General features: G+C 44.8%; 1 protein-coding gene across 7 annotated transcripts in view; it reads right to left on the bottom strand.

Moving 5' to 3' along the window:
• Positions 1-21,381, bottom strand: part of CCDC7 (coiled-coil domain containing 7) — a 457,188-nt gene that overhangs the window by 295,028 nt on the left and 140,779 nt on the right. The window lies entirely within an intron of this gene.

Here is a 21,381-nt window from a genome sequence, read left to right as displayed (position 1 = left end):
CATCCCTGTGAGCCCAAATGGCATGAGGAAGGGGGACCTGCCTGAGAAGGAGGGTTGGCCAGAGGGAAGCTGCTCACTTGGCACTTATGGGGCACCTGTTTTAACAGCAAAAGAGTCAGACTGGGACCTGACTTAAACTCCTCCCCAAACTTGGTTTATGTAGTTTGGCTGAGGGAGAAGAAGGAGGAAGATCCTGGCTGTTTTTTGGCATAGCCTCACCTTCGCAGGCAGCCAGCCCAATTCACAGACAAGGCTGTCATCGTAAATTTGTGAGTGATGATGGGAACATCCCCTTGGGCAATATGTCCAAGGAAGGACTAACAGGCAGAGCAAAAAGAACTCCCAATACTTTGTAACCTCTAAGGAGTAAATACAATTGCAAGTGAGTATTGCCTGTTGATTCATCTATGAAACTCATGAATATTCCAGGTCCCTTTGATGTGGTGTTACTCCCATGGGGAGAATGAAGTCAAAAATCCCTACACATTCCTCTGCATAGTGTTTGGAACATATTCTGAATTTACACCATGCTCCCAAATTAAATTTTTAAATCATTTTTCCTTTCTGTGATACAATAGGATAGAGACAAAGAAAGAAACACATCTTAGCAGGCAAAGCAAGAAATACTTGTATGCAAGAAGTATCAGTTGCCGAAGAATGCAGTTGCCAAAACAAACTGCTTTGTAGAAATGAATTAGATCTATTATTGATATAATTAATTCAATATTTATCTTTGATCTGTTACTAATAATTAATGAATTATTAGAGTAGTATTGTATTGGAGGAATGGATTATAAATATTTTAAATAAATAAAATAATAGCTATATAATTTTTAGACCAGCATGTGCACTCCATTAACATTTTTTTCATTTCATTTTATTGCATTTTTATCTCACCCTTCTTCCAAGGAACTCAGCGTAGAACATATGTCCCCCCCATGTAATCCTCACAACAGCCCTATAAGGTAGGTTAATCTGAGAAAGAGAGTGATTGGCCTAAGGTCACCAATGAGTGTCCTGGCTGAGTGAGATTTGAACCTATGTCTCCTAGTCTACTCTAACCACTAACCACATTCTCAAAGGACTGGATGATCATCTTTTTAAAGTGAGTTTACTGCTGTATAGTTATCTACTGTAAATAAATAATTGATTTATAAGGTTGTTCAGAGTTTTAGTGTAATATGTTTAAATCTCCCACTGAAAGCAATGGAGCTTAAAAGATCATATCTGAACTATGTTAATCAAATAATTTGGTGTGTTTCTACTTCTGTTACTTTCTCCCTCCTTTGTAGACAGCTGAGCAGAGCCTTCTTGGGGTATTCTCATGAAGGAAATCATTTTCTTTAAGAGTGCAGAGAAGCTTGTTCTTGTAATAGTCCAAAATTCCAAAAAGGCCCATATCTGTTTAGATAAGCCCTACATCTGCACTAGCCTGCATACTTTTAAATACCACTATGAGACATTTTTATTCATACTGGCTCTTAAAGGACCTTTCATTGTTTTAAACTTTATGCTAGTTTTCAGAGTAGCATACATCTCCACTCAGTTTAAATATTTTACATCTAATATTAAATGCATTGTTTGTATTTCTTGTATATTGGTCTATGACCGTAATAAAGTTCTGTTCTGTTCTAATATTAATCTGTATTGGATTGACATACTGTGAGCCATCCGAGAGAATGCATGGGGAAAGTGGTCAATACATCCTCAAATATATTGGAGAGATCTGCCTCCAGCTGCCACTGGTTCATCTATGTGACTTGGGATCCTGTCTTCTCTGCAGTTGCTCCAAGGTTGTGGAATGTGCTCCCCACAGAAATCCAAGGTTTAACATTACTGGCCTTCAAGAGTGCCCTTAAGATGCACTTTTTTAGTCTGGCCTTCCAGGGTTCTTAAGCTGTTTTAAATTGTTTTATATTTTTTTAGTTCCTGGATGTTTTAATTAGTTATGCCTTTGTTTTATTTATTGTAAACTGCCCAGAGCGAACAGATGGGGTGGAATAAAATATAATAAACAAACAAAGAATAAACTACAAGTAACTAAAGTGGGAAAACTTGTTTTCCATGTTGAATCAAAACTTTCTGTTGGTGTTCTCCATAATATCAAATAAGCTTACAAGACATATTGGATTTCAAACCATCTTATTTATTGAGCAGCAAGACCTGGCATCCTTGTTTTGGTTTTATTTCACTCCTCATTGCAGTTTGGAAACCATTCTTCAAAGATATTCAGGAATCCTTTTAGGACCTAAAGAGCAACCCGGGATTAATTTTAATAGTCTAATAATCTGTCAGTGTTTTTAACAGTTACTTATATTTCCCAAATAATGTTGTTAAAACTGATGATAAATTTAGAAATGCACTTAACATATCCACAACCTGAATTTTATCTTTGCATATTACTGTTGGGAATATGTTTTGCTTGATATGTTACAATATCAAACATGAATTTTTATGCTTGGCGGGGCACAGTTTTCCACACTGTAAATGTGGGAAGTGAACGTCTAAACCCATCCTCCATATCACTCTTCATGTAGTTCAAAGTGCCTTCATCTTTTTTCCATGCACAAATAGTAATATGTACATCTTCTTTACTGCTCAGCTTAGTAAAATAACAGAAAAGTACTATTATTTAGTTTCATATAAACTGAATCCTTCAGAAAGCATTTATATATGAGCATGTACTATGTGCAGTCAGATTTCAGAACCTTCATAAAAGAAATAGTCATTGAGAATGTGCCTGCCCCTCCTCTTCTTTGAAGTTTTTGCATAAGCTATATACAGAAGCTTATACATCTTATACATAGAGCTCTTCTCTATATGCATACAACAGAGGAACACCAAGTTCCTTCAATTTCTTCCAGTTCCTATCTCAAGTCCAGCAAAAGTCAAACTAGGATTCCACACAGCAGCAGAGACGGTATGGAATAAACATGAAGGAGCAAACAGTCTTCTCCAAGAAAATCCTACAGAAGGTTAACTTTCTTTTATTTCTTCAGATCAGCTTTCCTTTTTGCACATTCTTACACAGTGACTGCAAAACACTCCCCTTTACTTTGGTTGACAACATGTAGAACAGGAGTGTAGGACACTGGCAGCTGAAGGACAAGCTCTTATTGGTGGCGCCCTCCCCTGCATTGCTTTGTGCACACGCACAAACACACATGGGCCACATCCCCTGCAAATGACATCATACACAAGAGTATGGCCACTAGTGGAAAAAATGGGCTACATTGTCCTTCTGCTGCTTTCAGCTAGCAATTTTTTCATCGCTGTTGAATGACACATGAACCAACTGGAAGCACCAAAAAGGCCACCTGCCCATCTTGCCACTAATGGCAACAGTTGTGAAGAGAACAGGGATGGATGAGCACCTGGAGACTCTTCTCCTGAAGGGATAGGGGAAAGTGGGGGATGGGCCTCTGGCAGCCCCAGGAAGTGCTCAGGGCAATGGCAGTCCAACACTTCAGCCATTTCCACAATATGCACATGATAGGTCTCCATCTCCTCCATAGGGGAGGAGGATGGTTTCTCAAAAACATTTTCATCAGGAGACGGGTAGCGTTCTCTGTCACAACCGACTCTGTATCCAAGTCTATTGACATGCCATATTCATCAACTTTTTCTTCCCTAGGTGTTGCTGTTCCTCCAGATGGTCCTTATGTTACAGTAGCAGGATTGGAGGAAGTGTTTGATGTGGATATCAATGTACATGTCGTTGAAACCAGGTGAGTAACCACTGTGGACTGCATAGTAGGCTGCAGAGGCATGGCTTCACCAGTTGTTTAAGCTGATGGTTTAGTTGAAGGATATAAGTAGTATCCATAGAACTGGGCTGCTGCGGCAAGTCTGCAAAAGGGGCTGGGTTTTTTTTTAACCCCTTGTACTGACGTTTCTGGAGCATCTCCACCTCCCCTCTTGCTAAGGCTCAAATGCTTATGTCACTGTACCTTCCATAAGGAGAATTCCTCACAGTCATAGAGGAGTCCCAGGGATGGCATGCAACAATACTCTCTGCATCTGTTCAACCTATGATAGTAAGTATAGTCTAGTGCACCTGGAGAGTTCCAACAACCCATGTTCCTATGTTGTTGTGGGTGCTTTGGGCTGTTATTTTGTGCCCTGTCTCACCATCTATCCCCTTCCTGACAAGTTGAGGGTGCAGGGGATGATGCCTATGCTGGCAACATTGAAGGTGTCTTCAGAATGGGCATTAGGTCATCTTTGTAATCTTCATCAACATCCAACACTTGGCTTTAAAATCCCTTGAATGTTGATGCCGAGGCAGTACTGTGGGTTGAATCCAATAGCAACATGAGGGACTGTGGAGCTGCCCACTCTTGAGGCTTTTCTATTTCTTCTGTCAGCATTCCAGGCTTGCCCACATGGACCATCGACAGTGAGGTGGGCTCCTATGGTTGGGAGTGACCATTCACTGCTTGCATTTGCTGAGCTTCCAGTATGAAGGCTGTTGCTGCTCCTGTTGGCAAGGAGCAATCCAATGGAGTGGCGAAATCCAACTCCTCTATGGGCACTGTTGACACAGACATCAGTATTGTACTTTCCACCATCACCATAGTTGGGTGGTGTTTTGCTGACAGTGTTGAAGGTGTTTGGTCCTCTCCTGATGTCAAGAGCCTCTTCTTTGAATCTGGAGATGAGGAAGCAGATGCGGAGTCTAAATGTTTTCTTTTTTTCTTATGCTTTTTGTGGCTTGAGGATGCTCTCTCTCTACTCAAATTCCCAGGGTACTTAAACATGCCTGAGTGTGCATCACTGAACTCTGAGACAGCGAGGATGAGTATCGGGGTGGGAGTATCAACACTGGCACCCAGGATGATCCAGCATTCCCTGTCCCTGCCACAAATCTCAATTTTGACGTAGCTGTCATTGTCAGAAGTGGAGACTTTGGTATTGGGGTTGGCAGGCATAACGCTTATTCATACAAAGCTGCCCATAAACAAATTTCTCAGATTTTTTTGTCTGGTAGGAAAATGACAAGCAGATCTTGCAGGTGCTTGCTAGAGTTATGGTCTTCCCCCAAACAAATTAAGGAAGACTTGTGCCAATCAGTAGTTGGTAGTTTTGGACCACAATCCATACATTTTAAAAATGATTTCTTAACATCCATGAGGAAGGGAAAATAAAATCCAGGCCAAGCCAAACCAAAGTGGCAAACAAACTACCTGTGATTCAAAAGAGAAATGTAATCCATTCCAAGTCAAAACTTGAATAAACCAAGAACTCTTAACCTTTTGTCTCACTAGAACCAAGGCAAATCAACGAGTAAAGTCCAATGAGGATGACACAACAGCAGTCAGAAAGGAACTGAGAAAAGGGCACTCCAACAGCCAAAATAACTGTTGCACTGAATGCACAGGGCAGAGCGGGAGCACCATGAGGAGCTTGAGAATTCCACCTGCAAGGCTACTGTGCAGCCACAGAGCCCAGGATTGTGAATGTACTAAGAGTCACAACAAAGATTAATAGCATCTTCAGGCTGTGAACCTATCCAATAAGAGAGAGTGCAACCCTGACTAGGACAGGTTGAATACTACCTCCTAGAATCATTGAACTACCAACAGTACTTCCATCTTGTTAAAGCTGAGTCTCAGTTTATTCACCCTCATCTAACCCATTAACAATTCCAGGACCTGTTCATCACTTTCACTGCCTCTCCTGGCAAAGTTATAAAAGAGATAGAGCTAAGTCAATCAGCATACTAATAGCAGCTCACTTTGAATCTCTAGACTATTCATTCAGCTGTTTCAAACAGATATTACAAAATGGCGGGATGGGGGAGAACCATGAGGAGTAACATTGCATACATGTCATAGTGTCAAACTACAGTGCTTCCCACAGCATCTTCAGAAACATCCATGGTGCCTCCAGCCCCTTCCCAGGTAGATAGTTCAGAAGGATACTATGATCATCAATGCTTTTAAAAGCAAACGAGAGCTCCAGGAGAACCGACTGTCTTTCTCCCATATAGGTCACCCATGAGAGTGACCTTAGCTGTTTCAGTGTCAAATCCAGCTCAAAAGCCAGAATGAAAAGGGTCTAGCTAAGCAGTGCCATCCAATAGTGACTAGTTGTGCAACCACCACTCATTTGAGTACCTTATCCAAAAAGTGGACATTAATGACCATTTGGTAGTTGGCACAATCATCTGGATCCAAGGAGGGTTTCTTAGGGAATGCCACACAACTGCCTTCTTCAAAGAAGCCAGGACCAACCCCTCCTGTAATTACCTCCCAAACACAGCCAGTCACCCTTCCCCAATTAGAAGTTATCAACCATGAAGGGCAAGGATCATGTAAACAAATGTTATCTACTTAAAAATCATCTTTTAAAGTGGTGGCGTGCAGATAGCAACTGCCCCTAATCATCCCAGCATAGTGCCTCTTTGTGTCTAACCCTAATCAAAAGGAACATCAGTCATATACTAAGAAACTCCCTGAAAGCCATCAAGGGAAAAAAGGTTGCTTACCTGTAACCGATGATCTGGTAGTGATCCGTTGACATCCATTAGTAATGGGTTCTGCGCCTGCATGGAACTCTCTTGGCATGGAGTACCACAGCTCCTTGTGGCATTTCTGCTCCACCCCATGTGACCACATGGCTGATATTTAAGGTGGGAAGAACACCACTCCCCCAGTTCCTGGATGACTGCCAGATCAGGTGCCCATCCTTGCAGTAAGTAACAGGTGAGTTTTGTATAAAAGACTTGGCCTACTGCAGTGGGGAAATATGGGAGGGTCTAAGGGATGTCAACGGATCACTACCAGATCATCAGTTACAGATAAGCAACCTGTATATCTGGAACATGATCCATTGAGCTTGTTGTAGGGTTGATAGGGCTTTCTGTAGTCCCTTCTGTCCTGTTGTTATAGCCTGATCTTGGTCTGGAGTAAACTTTGTACTTTGAAGAATAAGACATCGTAAGTGAAGGTCTTGGCTGTAAAATTTTGATTTTTTAAAGTTTCTCCATGGTGAAATCAGTCTGTTCACTAAACAGGCCCTTTCCATCAAAAGGAAGTCCCTCTATCTTGTCCTTCATATCTACTTACAGTAAGGCTGATCTGAGCCAGGTATGAAGTCTCAAGGTATTTGCTGTAGTCATGGCTTGGGATTCTAACTCAGTAAGATGCTTTGCTGACACTGACGGGTCAGTGCTGTTGACTTTGCCATGGTTTGCTTAAAGCATGCCTTTATCTCCTCTGGAGACTTTATCTAAGTCTTGTCCCAATGCGTCTCAGAGAGAATGATTGTATTTCGCCATGCAGGAAGAGTAACTGGCTATTTTAACCAGCCAAATAAAAAAATACCAAATCATCAGTTACAGGTAAGCAACCTGTTTATCTGGATCATAATAATCCTATATAATAAAATGCTTGGTGTCTGCGTCCGTGTCTTTTTCGGGTGTTCTGGGCATGCGCGGAGCATGTGCGCAGAACAAGCCGAGGGAGACACGGACGCAGACATCGGCCGCCATGTTGACCGGGTGTAGGAGAAGCGGCGGGCCGAGGAGAAGCGGCCAAAGCCGGGCGGGGGGAGGAGGCGGCGGGGGAAGCCAGCCGAGGCGGCGGCGGAGCCGTGGCCTCGGCCAGAGGAGGCAGTGGGGGAGGCCAGGGAAGACGGCAGCGGGCTGCAGCGGCGGGCTGCGGCGGCGGGGCCCAGCGAGGTGGTGGGCCCGGCCGTAAGGGCGGGGGAGAGGGTGGGGGCCCGAGGACACAACAACCTCGGGGAGCCTGAGGACACAACTAGTGCCCGTTAAGATAACGGGCATGCGTGGCGCGGCGAAACCTGGCGGGCGGTGGGAGCAGCAGCCGGAAGCCGCCAGCTGGCATGGAGGCCCGGGAGAGGGGCCTGGAGGAGGCGGTGAATGGCTGGGTCCTGCTCTACTACTTCCACTGAGCCATGCAGGCTTTCTGGGCCAGCCCCTCGGCCCTCCCGCCCCGTGATTGACAACGGTCCGGGCTGCCCGCTTGGTCGGCATTGCCAGAGCAGCCTGCCTGGCCGCCCCTTCGCTTCCCCGACCCACAGAGGCCCCCCATTGGCCACCCTCTCCAGGGGCCCATCGCTGCCTGTATACCCCCCACAGGAGAGAGAATCACAGCGTGGGTTACCCCTTGAGTTGCGTTGCTCTTCTCCCCTTTCCCCCGCCCCATCGCAGCGCTTTGCCTTGGTCGAGGGTCGCGCTGGATGGAGCAGGAAGGGGCGAGGTCGGGCCCTGCTGCGCAATGAGACCCTGTCTGAAGGGAGGGGCCGGGGGTCCCTCCAGCGCCTCTCTTTAGTCCTGGGTGTCCCTTCCCCCAATGCGTATCAGGTAACAGGGGACTGAGAAAGAAAGAGATGCAACCTGAAGAGACTTGGAAGTCCATCTACTGGCCCCAAAGGTCTACTAGCGCACGTTAATGAAACGGGCTTAAAGCTACTAGTGGTGACTAATAAGCTGTCATTCTGGAGGCGGGTGCAGTATGTTATGGTAAAACCCTTTTCAGCACGCCTCTCCCAAAGTTAGCATGTGCTGCAGAGCGAAGATCTAAGGCACAAAGTCTCACAAAAGTGTGCTATTACAAACAAGTTGCTGCAATGCATATGCCCTTGAGCTTTATGCCTGCCATATGTGCTGCTGAAGAAGCATAAGCCCTAGTTGAATGGGCCCATATGGCTCTGGGAGCCTCTACTTTTTGGTATTTGTATGTCAGATATATGAGTTCCATTATCCAGTGGGATAGTCTTTGTCTGATATTTGCAAACCTTTCCTTTTTCCCTTGTATCCTACAAATAGGCGTTTTGTTATTCTGTAGGGTTTCATTTGCTGCAGGTAGTACAGCAGAGTAATGCAAATGTCCAGATAATGCAGCAATTTATCCAAATATGTTTGTGGATTCTTGAAAAAAGTAGGTAGCACTATGTCACTGTTGTATGGAAGTCCGATACCATCTTTGGTCTGAAGTCCGGATCTAGCTGGAGAACTACTTTATCCAGATGGAATTTTGTGTAAGGCACATCAATGTGAAGAGCATTGGGAACTCACCCTTCGTGCCATTGTGATTGCTAACATGAAAGCAATATTTAAGCATATGAGTTATAATGGTGCTGTTGATAGTGGTTCAAACGGGTGTGCTGTTAGGCCAGTAATACCAGTGACAAGTTCCACTGATCTACAGGTTTGCATATCGGGTAAAGATTATTTTCACCATTCATAAAATGTTTTGTCTCTGGATGGGAAAATACTGTCTTTTCATCCCAGTCTGGGTGCTGTGCCAAGATTGCTGCCAAATGTACTTTGACAGGAACATTTGCCAGTCCATTTGTTCATAAAATAAAGTAGTACATTTTAAATGGATGCATCATGTGGGTCAAACGCATGCATTTTTGCATATGTGGTAAATCTCCACTTGCAGCCATAGTTTCTACATGTGGATGCCTTTCTGCCATTTAGGAGTTTCACAGGCACACAGTCTTTAAGTCTGGATGTAGTATTTTTCCTTGTTCTTGAGTCAGGAGATCTTGATGCTGAGGCAACCGTCTATAGATGCCCCTGACAGTTTGAGTGCCTGCAGAAACCATGGTTTTGCCTTGGCCACCATGGAGTTATTTGTTTGCATTTTGCAGAATCCTGTAAGTTTCACCACAACTCTGTTCAGTAGAAGATATGGCAGGAATGAGTACATCTGGAGAGGTTCATCTACAGTTGCCACCGACTCGTCTGGTGGCAACTCAGAGACGGGCCTTCTCCGGCTTTGGAATGCACTCCCTGTTGAAATAAGAGCTTCCCCATCTCTGACAACTTTTTAAAAGTCAATTAAGAGACATTTGTTCACCCAAGCTTTTAATTAGATTTACAGTTTTAATACTTTTAACTTGTTTTAAGTTTAAAATGGTTTTTAATGTTTAAACTTTGTTTTGATTCTGTTTTTATTGTGAAATAATAATTTTATTTCCCCACTGGATCAGGCCCAAGGCACATCTAATCCAGCATACTATTTCACACAGTGGCCCACCAGATGTCGCTGGAAGCCTACAGGCAGGAGTTGAGAGCATGCCCTCTCTCCTGCTATTACTCCCCTGCAACTGGTACTCAGAGGCATCCTGCCTTTGAGGCTGGAGGTGGCCTATAGCTCTCAGACTAGTAGCCGTTGAAAGACCTCTCCTCCATGAAGTAATCCAAACCCTTCTTAAAGTCACCACATCTCATGGCAGAGAATTCCACAAGTGGATTATGTGTTGTATGAAAAACTATCTCCGTTTGCTGGTCCTACATTTCCTGGCAATCAATTTCATGGGATGACCCCTGTTTCTAGTGTTATGGGAGAGGTAGAAGAATTTCTCTCTCTCCAGATTCTCCACACCATGCATGATTTTATACCCCTCTATCATGTCTCCAAACAGTCATCTTTTTTCCTAAACTAAATAGCCCCAGGTGTTATAGCCTTGCCTCATAAGAAAGGTGCTCTAGGTCCCTGATCATCTTGGTTGCCCTCTTCTGCACCTTTCCCAGTTCTACAATGTCCTTTTTTAGATGTGGTGACCAGAATTGTACACCGTACTCCAGATGTGGCTGCACCATAGTTTTGTATAATGGCATTATAATATTAGCGTTTTATTTTCAATCCCCTTCCTAATGATCCCTAGCATGGAATTGGCCTTTTTCACAGCTGCTGCAAATTGAGTTGACACTTTCAACGAGCTGTCCACCACGACCCCAAGATCCCTGTTCTGGTCAGTCACCGACAGCTCACATCCCATCAGCGTACACTTGAAGTTGAAATTTTTCGTCCCAATGTGCATCACTTTACACTAGCCAACATTGACCTGCATTTGCCATTTTGTTGCCCACTCACTCAGTTGGGAGAGATCCTTTTGGAGCTCCTCACAATCTGTTTTGGATTTCACTACCCAAAAGAGTTTGGTAACTTCTGCAAATTTGGCCACCTCACTATTTACTCTTACTTCTATATCATTTATGAATAAATTTAAAAGCACCGGTCCCAGTACAGATCCCTGGGGGACCTCACTTCTTACTTCCCTCCATTGTGAAAACTCTCCATTTATACCGACCCTCTGTTTCCTGTCTTTCAACCAGTTAGCAATCCACATATGTACTTGTCCCCTTATCTCATGACTGCTAAGTTTCCTCAGGAGTCTTTGATGAGGAACTTTGTCAAAAGGATTTTTGGAAGTCCAGGTATATTATGTCAACTGGATCACCTTGATCCACACACTTGTTGACACTCTCAAAGAACTCCAAAAGGTTGGTGAGGCAAGATTTACCTTTGCAGAAGCCATGCTGGTTCTCTCCCAGCAGGGCCTGTTCTTCTATGTGCTTTACAATGTTATCCTTGAGGATGCTTTCCATCAATCCACCTGGAACAGACGTTAAGCTAAGTGGCGTGTAATTTCCTGGACCACCCGTGGATTCCTTTTTGAAAATAGGTGTTACATTTGCTACTTTCCAGTCCTCCGATACAGAGCCTGATTGCAGGGATAAGTTATACATTTTAGCAAGGAGAGGAAGGTTGCCTTGCAACATTAGCATATGAATTTGTAGCACACTGATGTGCAGGTTCAGCCAACATAGGTCCATGATAAGCCTTATTTATTTTATGTTATTGTTATTTAACACATTTGTATACCGCCCAAAACACAAGTCTCTGGGTGGTTTACAACAATACTGCCCCCATCCTGATTGGGTATCTGAAAATAGCAGGAGCATAAGCCATTCCACTGATCTGTCCACCGCAGTGGCGTTATCGCCTCCTTGTCCAAAAGAGTCTCAACCTCCTCCATCAGTTTTGGAGTTGCTGGAATGTATTTTATTCCATTGAATTATGGCAGAGCCTTGAATATAAAGCCCATCTGTATTATATGTAGAACCTATTGATCTGATGTTATGTTGCACAATGCAAAGGCATGACTTGCCAGCTTGATAATCATAGTGCTATATTGGATTGCATTTGAGGTTGGTTGGTTAGACTTGCAGAGACAAGGGAAATCGGTGGACTGGCATGGCAATCAAAGATGATGTTTGCTTGCTTGCCTCTATGTTCTTCATGCGTTGGTGTCACGGCTCAGACTTCGGAATCAGAAGACTCAGGGCAGGAAGACTCGCCTGCTAGTGAGCCACAGCAGCAAGATATGGCAGAGAAACCAGACTCGGGACCTGAGGATTCTCAACAGCTGCCAGACTTGAATTCTGATGTGGAAGAGCCTGGGATCCCACCTATAGTGAGACGAAGTATCAAGAGGCAGGCTCAGAGGGACTCATGCAGGTGCAGGAAATAACAGGGAAGAAAGCCAAACTGCTGACTCAGGGAAGCCTGATTCATTCCTAGTTCTGTTGAGCCATATATATTCAACAGTCTCTCATGGCTGAGTTGCTGTTTGCAACTTCACTGGCAGCAGATACTGTGCTCTTGGGATTATATCTTTTCCGTGTTCCAGTTTGTCTTGTCTATACTTCCCTGTATTGTTCCCTTAATTCCTTGTTCTGTGTCCTTTGCTAGTTTCATTCCTTGTTTTGTCTTTTCTTCCACTTATTTATTACTCAGTTATTGTAAGAGGGGGGTACCTAGTTTCAGTTCAGGGGACTTAATTCATTTACTGTTTTCTTTGCGAGCCTTTTATTTTCCTTCATCCAGTTTCGTTACTGCTTTCTGTTTACTCTCTCTCCGAGGTTGTAAATCCTGTAGGGATAGCCAGGCTAGCAGTTCACGACAGTTGGCCTTGCCTGTTTTTGCTTTTGGATTGAATGGTCTCTTACTGAAGCGCTGATACTGCTTCCTGTAATCTTTTTGATCTGAAGTTACCTTGGTGCTTGTTGTATGGGCGGTACTTGGAGGAAGTATAGGATTGTGTTGAAGTAGTAAATGCTTTAGCCATATAATTAGACTTCTTCATAGATTCCATCGTTGAGTCAGTGTTTTCACAAAGCAGTCCTTTCCCATCGAAAGGCAAATTCTCTATCTTTTCTGTCATGTCCTGCTGTAACATTGCCGAACACAGCCAAATATGTCTGCGTAACGCAATAGCAGTCACAAGCACACATGACTCAATCTCCGCCAAATGCTTTGCATTGCTTAACTGCTGTCTTCTCAACAAAGTCACTTTAGTATGTATGTCATTGAAGCGCTCCAGAAACTCCTCTGAAGAAAGATTTGCTAGTTTGTAGAACAGGTCATCCCAAAGGGATGTGTGAACTTTGCAAAGCATGCCGTATAATTTGCAATCTTCAAAGACAGGAATGCATTAGAATATAGTTTGTGGCCGTACACATCTCACTTTCAAACCTCTTTATCTCCCAGGATAGTGTGTTGCCTTCCCATTTTTGTGGAAGATGCACAATCGATTACCAAGGAGTTTGGTGACAGATGTTTCACTAGGTAATCATTATCCTCCTCCTGTATTCTGTACAAATTTTCTAAATGTTTTGAAGTTGATGTCTGGAGAATGTCCCATGCTGATTTTGCTGCTTTAGATATGATCGGCAGCATTGGTAGGAGGACTGGCTGAGTTGTAGATGTGAAATTTAGGAAATTGTACACTGGGTCATCTAGTTCCTGAGTTTGTTTCTTGAGCTCTAAGCCCAGAGTGTTAGCCATTTCCAATATTTGAGGGTGGTAAGAACGCATCTCTTCATTTGGTGATATATTTGACCATACCATCTTCATGGGAGGATCATCAGGGTGTTACGATGATACAGAATTTGTTGTTCAGGAATTGGATTCATAATCATCTGCTTGGACTGCTTTTCGCTCTCGAATGGTCGAGATTGTTTTTGGTTTTGGTGCAGATTGAGTTTGAGTTGAGTGATTTTTTAATGGTGGGTTTTGTAGCTTATCCACCATCTATGTTGCCATGGAAATGCACTGCATAGGAAGTACTGTCACCACTTGAGCCTGTGTAGTGGCATCTTACCTTGGGAAGGGGTGTGTGTGTGTGACCTGCATTGCCATCATTGTAAGCCAGCGTGGTGTAGTGGTTAGAGTGCTGGACTAGGACCAGGGAGACCCGAGTTCAAATCCCCATTCAGCCATGATACTTGCTGGGTGACTCTGGGCCAGTCACTTCTCTCTCAGCCTAACCTATGTCACAGGGTTGTAGTGAGGAGAAACTCAAGTATGTAGTACACCACTCTGGGCTCCTTGGAGGAAGAGCAGGATATAAAATGTAAATCATCATCATCATCATCATCATATTGAATGCCTGTTGGTGGGCTTTCCAAAGCTTGTACTCATAGTAGTCATATGGCAGCCCCGGTGACTGCAGCTGTATGTGTGCACTCACCCCATCCGCCTCCTGGAACTAATCCATGTGTCACGGTGTATTCCCTTGGTGTTTTCCAAGCTTTCCCAGCAGTGCCTTGTGCAATAGGTAGCAGGGTCACTGTAATGCGCACCTGTGGTTGAAATGCCAAAGAAAATGGATTTGTTAAAAACTGCATTCTTGGCAGGGACATACTTGGAGTCTTTGGAATCGTGCCCTCATCAAGATGCCCATCATCATCAAGACCCTGACTAATGAAGCCTCGGAATGTTGAAGTCGATGACGTGGTCTCATTAGAATCTAGAAGAAGCATTAGTCTTTGGGTATCTCCAGATCCCAGAGCTTCTTCTGTCTCATCATTGTCATCCTCGATTTAGAAGATAATCAGCGATTGGGTAGCAGGTGTTCCATCCTGAGCTCTCAGTGTCAAGGAAGAAAGAGATAGTACTCCGTCTTGTATTGGAGCTGGAGACAAAAAACTGTCTCAATGCCGAGGCATCAATATCGTAGTGTCACAATATCGTCGGGTCAATATCATGCCAGTATCATCAAGAAGAGCAGGAGGTACCAAATCCCCTTGAGCTCAAAGGGAGGACTCTGATGCCGTCTGCAGCCTAGAAGGGCATGGTGCCTAACAGGCCATTTCTGCTGCCTTTGCAGTTTGGGGCTGTAAGCCCTTGTCACAGTATTTCTTTGGAGGCAGCTTGTCCTCAGTATCAAACACCTAAAGTTTCGATTTGTGCCTCCTTGAATGTGAACCCTCGGATGGGGGCTTTGGCTGTTTGAATTGCATCTCTGAAACTGTGGTGGATTTTAGGGATGTGCACGGAACCACGGAGACGTGGTCCGGCACTGGGGGGAGTGTGGCTTTAAGGGTGGGGGGTAGTACTTACCCCCCACCACCACTCTTCCTCCTCCGGTGCTGGACTTTTCTAAAATGTATTTGGGGCAGCAGAGTTCCTGCCTGCCGCCCCTGCCCCCATCGTTGTCTTCAAAGTTTAGAAGCAGTAAAAGCTGGTGCCACGCATGCGCCCGTTGTGGAGAGTGTCCGTCGCTGCCGCCGGCACGGACCACATATGTCATTGTGACGTATGCGGTGCGCGCACGCCGCACACATGCGTGGCACCAGCTTTTACTGCTTCTAAACTTTGAAGACAACTATGGGGGCAGGGGTGGCAGGGAAGAACTCTGCTGCCCCAAATACATTTTAGAAAAGTCCAGCGCCGGAGGGGGAAGAGCGGTGGGTGGGCAGGCGGGGTAAGTACTACCCCCCGCCCTTAAAGCCACACTCCCCCCCCCCACCGAACTGCCGGACCGGCCAAATTCCAGACCGGTCCGGAGACCTTTTGCATGGCCCCGGACCAGTCCGTGTACCCCCCTAGTTGATTTCCCCAATGTTGAGGATTTAGACTGCCCTTTCAACGCAGTCCCCAACACCGACAACAATACCATGCTTGAAGTCAGCGGCGCAGGCGTATCAGCTGGAGACCATAGCAATGGTATTCCTGGTCTCAAAAAATCCTCATATATCGCTGCTTTCATATGCAGCATTTGGTTTTTCCTTGTTTGGAAAAACAAGATCTTACAAGTGGAGGTACTATGTCCTTTGCCCGAACACAATCAGCACAAATCATGGACATCTGCTCAGGGGAGTTTCCATTTACAGCACTGACATATCTTAAAGGTTTTTTCTTCTCCATTACCTGCCGATGTTGCTTTCAGTAGGTGTTTGGGTTTTTTTTACTTAACCAATCGCCAAAAGAAGCATCAGCAGTCCAGGTGAAAAGTTTTCCATTCACTCTGTCATCTATGTTTTCATCCGATAAGAATTAGCGTAGTCTAGCATTCCGAAGTTGGAGAGGGATAATTTACTGTTATTTTTATTCTCGTTCTAATTTAGATAATTTCCAATTACAAGGAGCCATGTAGCCACAGTATTGATGCAATCACAGTTAGAAAGGAACTGAGGGGAGAAGTACCTAACCGCGGAAAATAATGGAAATGCACCACATCCAAGGGGTGGGGTTGGGCACCAAAAGGAGCTAACGAATTCTCCCCGAATGATCCTGCACAGGCGCAGAACCCACTATTATTAATGCAATGGATCATGATCCAGATCTATAGAATTGGTCGGGGCATTCAGAGTAGTTGGCAGCTGAACTTGATCCTGAGGATCTTCTGACTGAGATAAGAAACCTATAAAAGTAGAGGTAGATGGCGTACTGGAATTTGAATCCAGTATTGATAGGAAAGTCTGCATCATAGAGTGATCTAGACTTGAATCTGTGGCCTCCTACCTCCATATCCATCCTCATACTCGATGGCGAAGGTAACAGGTTCTTGCTGCCGAGGGTCACATACCTTGACTCCATCAGTATCAAAGTGTTAAGAGGCAATACTGTGTCTTGTCAATGAATCGCTACCATCAATGGATACTGTATAGGCATCATGGCCAGTGATACTGACGCTATCCTCAGCGCCAACAACTGTGATGGCTTCGTTATCGAAGATGGTTCAGCTGGTGTCATCATTAATGATCTTGATATCGAAGAAGGTTGCTCCGATGTGCTCGATGGCTTTGATGCTGAAGTTTGTTGAATGATGCTTGACGTCTAGGGATGGCTCAGTGGTGAAAGACGATCCAGCATTGATGGATGTTTTGCGAATGGAGTCCTCAGTGTTTGTGGCTTCAAGCCCTTCATATCCCTCAGCATCACTGGCCTTGATACCCATGTTATTATAACATCTTGGAGGCTCAAAGGAGATGGTTTCCCTCTGGCATTGAAGTCCCCCCCACACACACTTTTTGGCTGGTTCAACCACTGCCGCCACAGTTAGCTTTTCCTTCCACTTTTTTAGAGGTCTCAGTAATTGAGACCTCTTGGTAGGCGCCAAGGATTTAGATTGTGTTTGTGCAGTCCTTGGGGCCAGGTGATTTTAATGACGGACCTGCCTCTTCTTTAGATGTTGAAGACGTCCAGGGACTTAAAACATCCTACAAAGCAGCCCATAGCCTGAGCTCTCTGTTGAATCTTGTGTGCTTAGAGAATGACATGCAGATTTTACATGTTGCAATGTTACGTCCTTCTCCGAGGCAAATCAGACATAAATCATCTCCATCCTGTGACTGAGGTTTCGCCTTGCACTCGAAGCAGTGCTTAAAGGTCTTCTTTTCTGCCTTTTTATCAGTTTTCCTAGGTTTTTCGGTTATCATGGTCGTAAGAGGCCAATAGTTCAAAAGCCAGAAAAATCAATCCTTTTTTTTTTTTTAAAAGAACTCACACACTGAGAACCAAAACAAGGAGCCACAGCTAACGAGTAACCAATCGCTACAACGGTTGAAAAGAAACTGGGGGGATGTTGTTCTTCCCACCTTAAATATCAGCCACATGGTCAGGTGAGGCAGAACAGAAATGCCACAAGGAGCTGTAGTACTCCATGCAGAGACAGTTCTGCGCAGGCACAGAACCCTTTAGTAATGGAGCTCAATGCATCATGATCCAGATCAATCCAGATCCACTAATTTTCAAGGACTGTACTCCAGGGTGACTGGAAGAAAGTGTGACTGAGGGCCAAATTACTTATAACACATAGAAGCTATTCCCATGACCAGAAGAGATTAGGCTAAGGGAGTCTAGCCCAATTTCTCCTGTTCATCTGCTGCCACAGGAGCTGCACGGCTCCCAGCAGCAAACTACCAAAATTACCCCTCCACTTAAACTATGTTAGCAGAGTGAGTGCTCCACTAACCCCGTTTAGCTGATTGTGTGCTACTGCAGTGCGGCTCCGCGCCGCGGCAACACATGAGGAAACCCCTGCCAGGGGGCTAGAACAACCCTCCTGGCCCCTGGGGTCTCTCCAGGGGCTGACTGGCACCCGATCCCCTCTGTCAATCGTGTGGGCAGCTGATCCGGCCGCCCAGGGTTGGCTCCCTGCCCTTGTGCGGGGAAAACAGGCTAAGCCCACTCTCCCTGCACTAACCCTAATGGCGTCTCATGACTCTTGGGTTCTTCCTGACCCCCGCTTCAAATCACTTCCAGGGGCTCAATCCGGATGAGGACTATGCAGGTGACCTTTAACCCCTTGACCTTGCTAAGGTCCCATTTGGACAACCTATAAATTCGTTATTTCCATGAGGTCAATGGAAATTTTCCTCCTGGAGAAAATAGAGGTCATGGGGCAGGGTCCAGATCAGAAACATAATGAAGTGAAAGGATGAAAGACTCCTGAGGTGCTTGCGTTTCCTCCTGCCTTAAATAGCCACGTGGTCACCTGGAGCGGGTGCAGGCGCCGAAAAGGAGCTGTGGAACTCGACACCGGGAGGCTTCCGCGCCGGCGCAGAGCCCATTCTAATGGATTCAATGGATCACGAACCAGATCTAACCATTTACTTATTACAGGCCTGGACAACATGCATCCCGGGGGCCGGATGTGGCCCACGAGTACTTTTTTCTTGGCCCCCGGGGCTATTTCCTCTTCCTCCCCCTGCTGCTTAAAAAACACCTCCTCAAAAAAAATTCCAGCCGCTGCACGGCCGAGGAGATGGCTGCAGGGGTGCGGGTGTTCTTCCTTACCCTCCCCCACGACAGCAGTGGCGCACAGCAGCAGAAACCAAAGCGACACTCGGGTCTGCCATTTGGCCCGGTGTTGCTTCCCAACTTCAAGGCACGCCTGCGCAGTTAAGTCTCTTAAGTCTCTCTCTCTTTCCCCCCCACCAAAACTGCTCCATTCTCTCTCTCTCCCCCTACTAAGACTGCTCCATTTTCTCTCTCGCTCCCTCCCACCAAGACTGTTCCATTCTCTCTCTCCCCCCCACTAAGACTACTCCATTCTCTCTCTCTCTCTCTCCCACCAAGACTGCTCCATTCTCTCTCTCTCTCTCTCTCTCTCACCCACCAAGACTGCGCCATTCTCTCTCTCTCTCTCACCCACCAAGACTGCGCCATTCTCTCTCTCTCTCTCACCCACCATGACTGCGCCATTCTCTCTCTCTCTCCCTCCATTCTCTTTCTCTTTCCCTCCATTCTCTTTCTCTCTCCCCCCCCACCAAGACTGCTCCATTCTCTCTCTCTCCCCCACCAAGACTGCTCCATTCTCTCTCTCTCTCTCTCTCTCTCAGGCCAAGCCTCCTGCTGCATCCTTTCCATCTTTCTTTCCCCTTCTCCATTCTTTTCCAAAATTATGAGAAGAGGTTCTCATTTTTCCCCCGTTAAAAGTGTTCCATGTTTTGTGTGATGATTTGGCAGAGGTGGAAAGGAAGAACACTGCATTTTATTATGTATTTTGTACAGATTGTATAATATTTATATTATTAGAATGAATTTTAATTCAACTTATTTCATATTAATTTAAATCAATCTTGGCCTGCCAGAACATCAAAAGTTAAATATTGATTAAATTCATTTTATATTCATTTTTAATTCATTTCACTTTAATTCAGTTGATTGGTTGATTGATTGATTGATATTAAGTGTTACTCTAATAATCAGCACCCTAGGAACTGACCTCGGCCCCCATGAACGAAGTCACGGTTGGTTTCGGCCCGCTAGGTCATTTGAGTTGTGCAGGCCTGACTTATTAGAATGCTAAACAGCTTCCAATGTAAATTTTTAAAAGGATGGGGTGGGAGCTGATAACTACCATTACAAACTTTCACTAAACCATAATTGGAAAGAAATATATGACAGGTTGTCCAACTATCCTATAGGCATAATATATTTACAAATTTAGAGTATCACTAAATACCTATTTTTCTAAGAAAACCTCAGGAGATATGGGATGTGCAGATGTTTCAAGCTTGAAACAGTTAGTTTCAAGTGTTTTCAGCTCAAAACAAAACATCCTTAAAATAAAGGGCCTTTTCCAAGCTTGAAACAAAATGAACCATTTCAAGCGCCACTTTGGCGGGCTGTTTTCCCCTCACTGGTTGGTTTTCTGGCACTGGCTTCCAATTGGCTTGCACTATCCTAGCTTCTTGGTTGGCTTGTTATCATACAAATCAAGTGTTGTCAAAGGCAACTGTGCCCCCCGTTGGCTGGGAGGAGGGAGGACAGACAGGAAACAAAAAAGAAGGGCATTTCAAAATATTTCCAAAGGTCCTGGGAGGCAGAGAGAGTCCTTAGAGTGCTCTTGAAGAGAATACAACTGGAGAGGAGAAAGGAAGGAATCAAGGAAGATTTGATTTTGTGGTTTTCTTTTCTAAGCACTGACTATAATATGCTGTGCTACTGCTGCTATATTAACTATCTGGTTTTGCTGGATCTCAGATTGACAAAGGCAGAATTTGGGTGCCTGCCTTCCTTGAGTTGTGGTTTGTTTTGTTTATGAGATAGTATTGTGGTGAGACATGGACAGTGGCAGGGCATGCACTCTCTCACTCTAATATTTCTTGGTGATTGCTGGGATGAGCTTCATGTCTGGCCTGGAGAATAATTTATGCTTCACTCACTGCTCTGGTCTGCTCTCTAATCTGCATTGCAATGTGTACTCAGTCAAAATATAGCTGAAGTTGCTCTAGTTGAGCGTATGGCTATGCTTGCTGCTAAGGGTGGTGCTGTGGCAGCTGTTGCAATGCTAGGAAGTAGGGAGTCTTAATTGTGTGTGAGAGAGCAACTTTTGCCAATAATGTTACTGCAGCACAAGCACTGTGGCTGGCAGTGGATTGAATTCTGGGTCAGTGATTCATTTTTGGCCATTTTTCGACTGTGTTTGAAAAAATGTGTGGAAGAACAGATTCCCTTTTACTATGTGCTTCTAATCTGCAGTGTTTTTCAAGGCAGGGTTACAAAACTTGTCATGTGCACTCTGTGAGTGCAACTTGTTTAGGCCATAGGATAGCTCCTAGGGACACCAAAGTGGGTTGTGTGGTAGGGCATGATAGGTGCTACCTACCACCCAACCCACAAAAGAAACGGGCAAGCAGGCAATTTTTAAACAAAATTTTAACCTTTCTACCAAACCCCCATAGTAGGTAGCACCCAACATGCCCTACCACACAACCCACTTTGGGGTCCCTAGGAGCTACCCATGGGGAACAATGGGGAGTTTCAAGTTCCCCATTGTTCCCTATGGCCAAAACACTCAAAACATTTAGAGTTTGTTTCACCA

This window comes from Hemicordylus capensis, chromosome 6 (assembly GCF_027244095.1).
Source record: "Hemicordylus capensis ecotype Gifberg chromosome 6, rHemCap1.1.pri, whole genome shotgun sequence".
Taxonomy (NCBI): Eukaryota; Metazoa; Chordata; class Lepidosauria; order Squamata; family Cordylidae; genus Hemicordylus; species Hemicordylus capensis.
The sequence above is the reverse complement of the archived record's forward strand: the minus strand, read 5'-3'. Positions and strand labels throughout refer to the sequence as shown.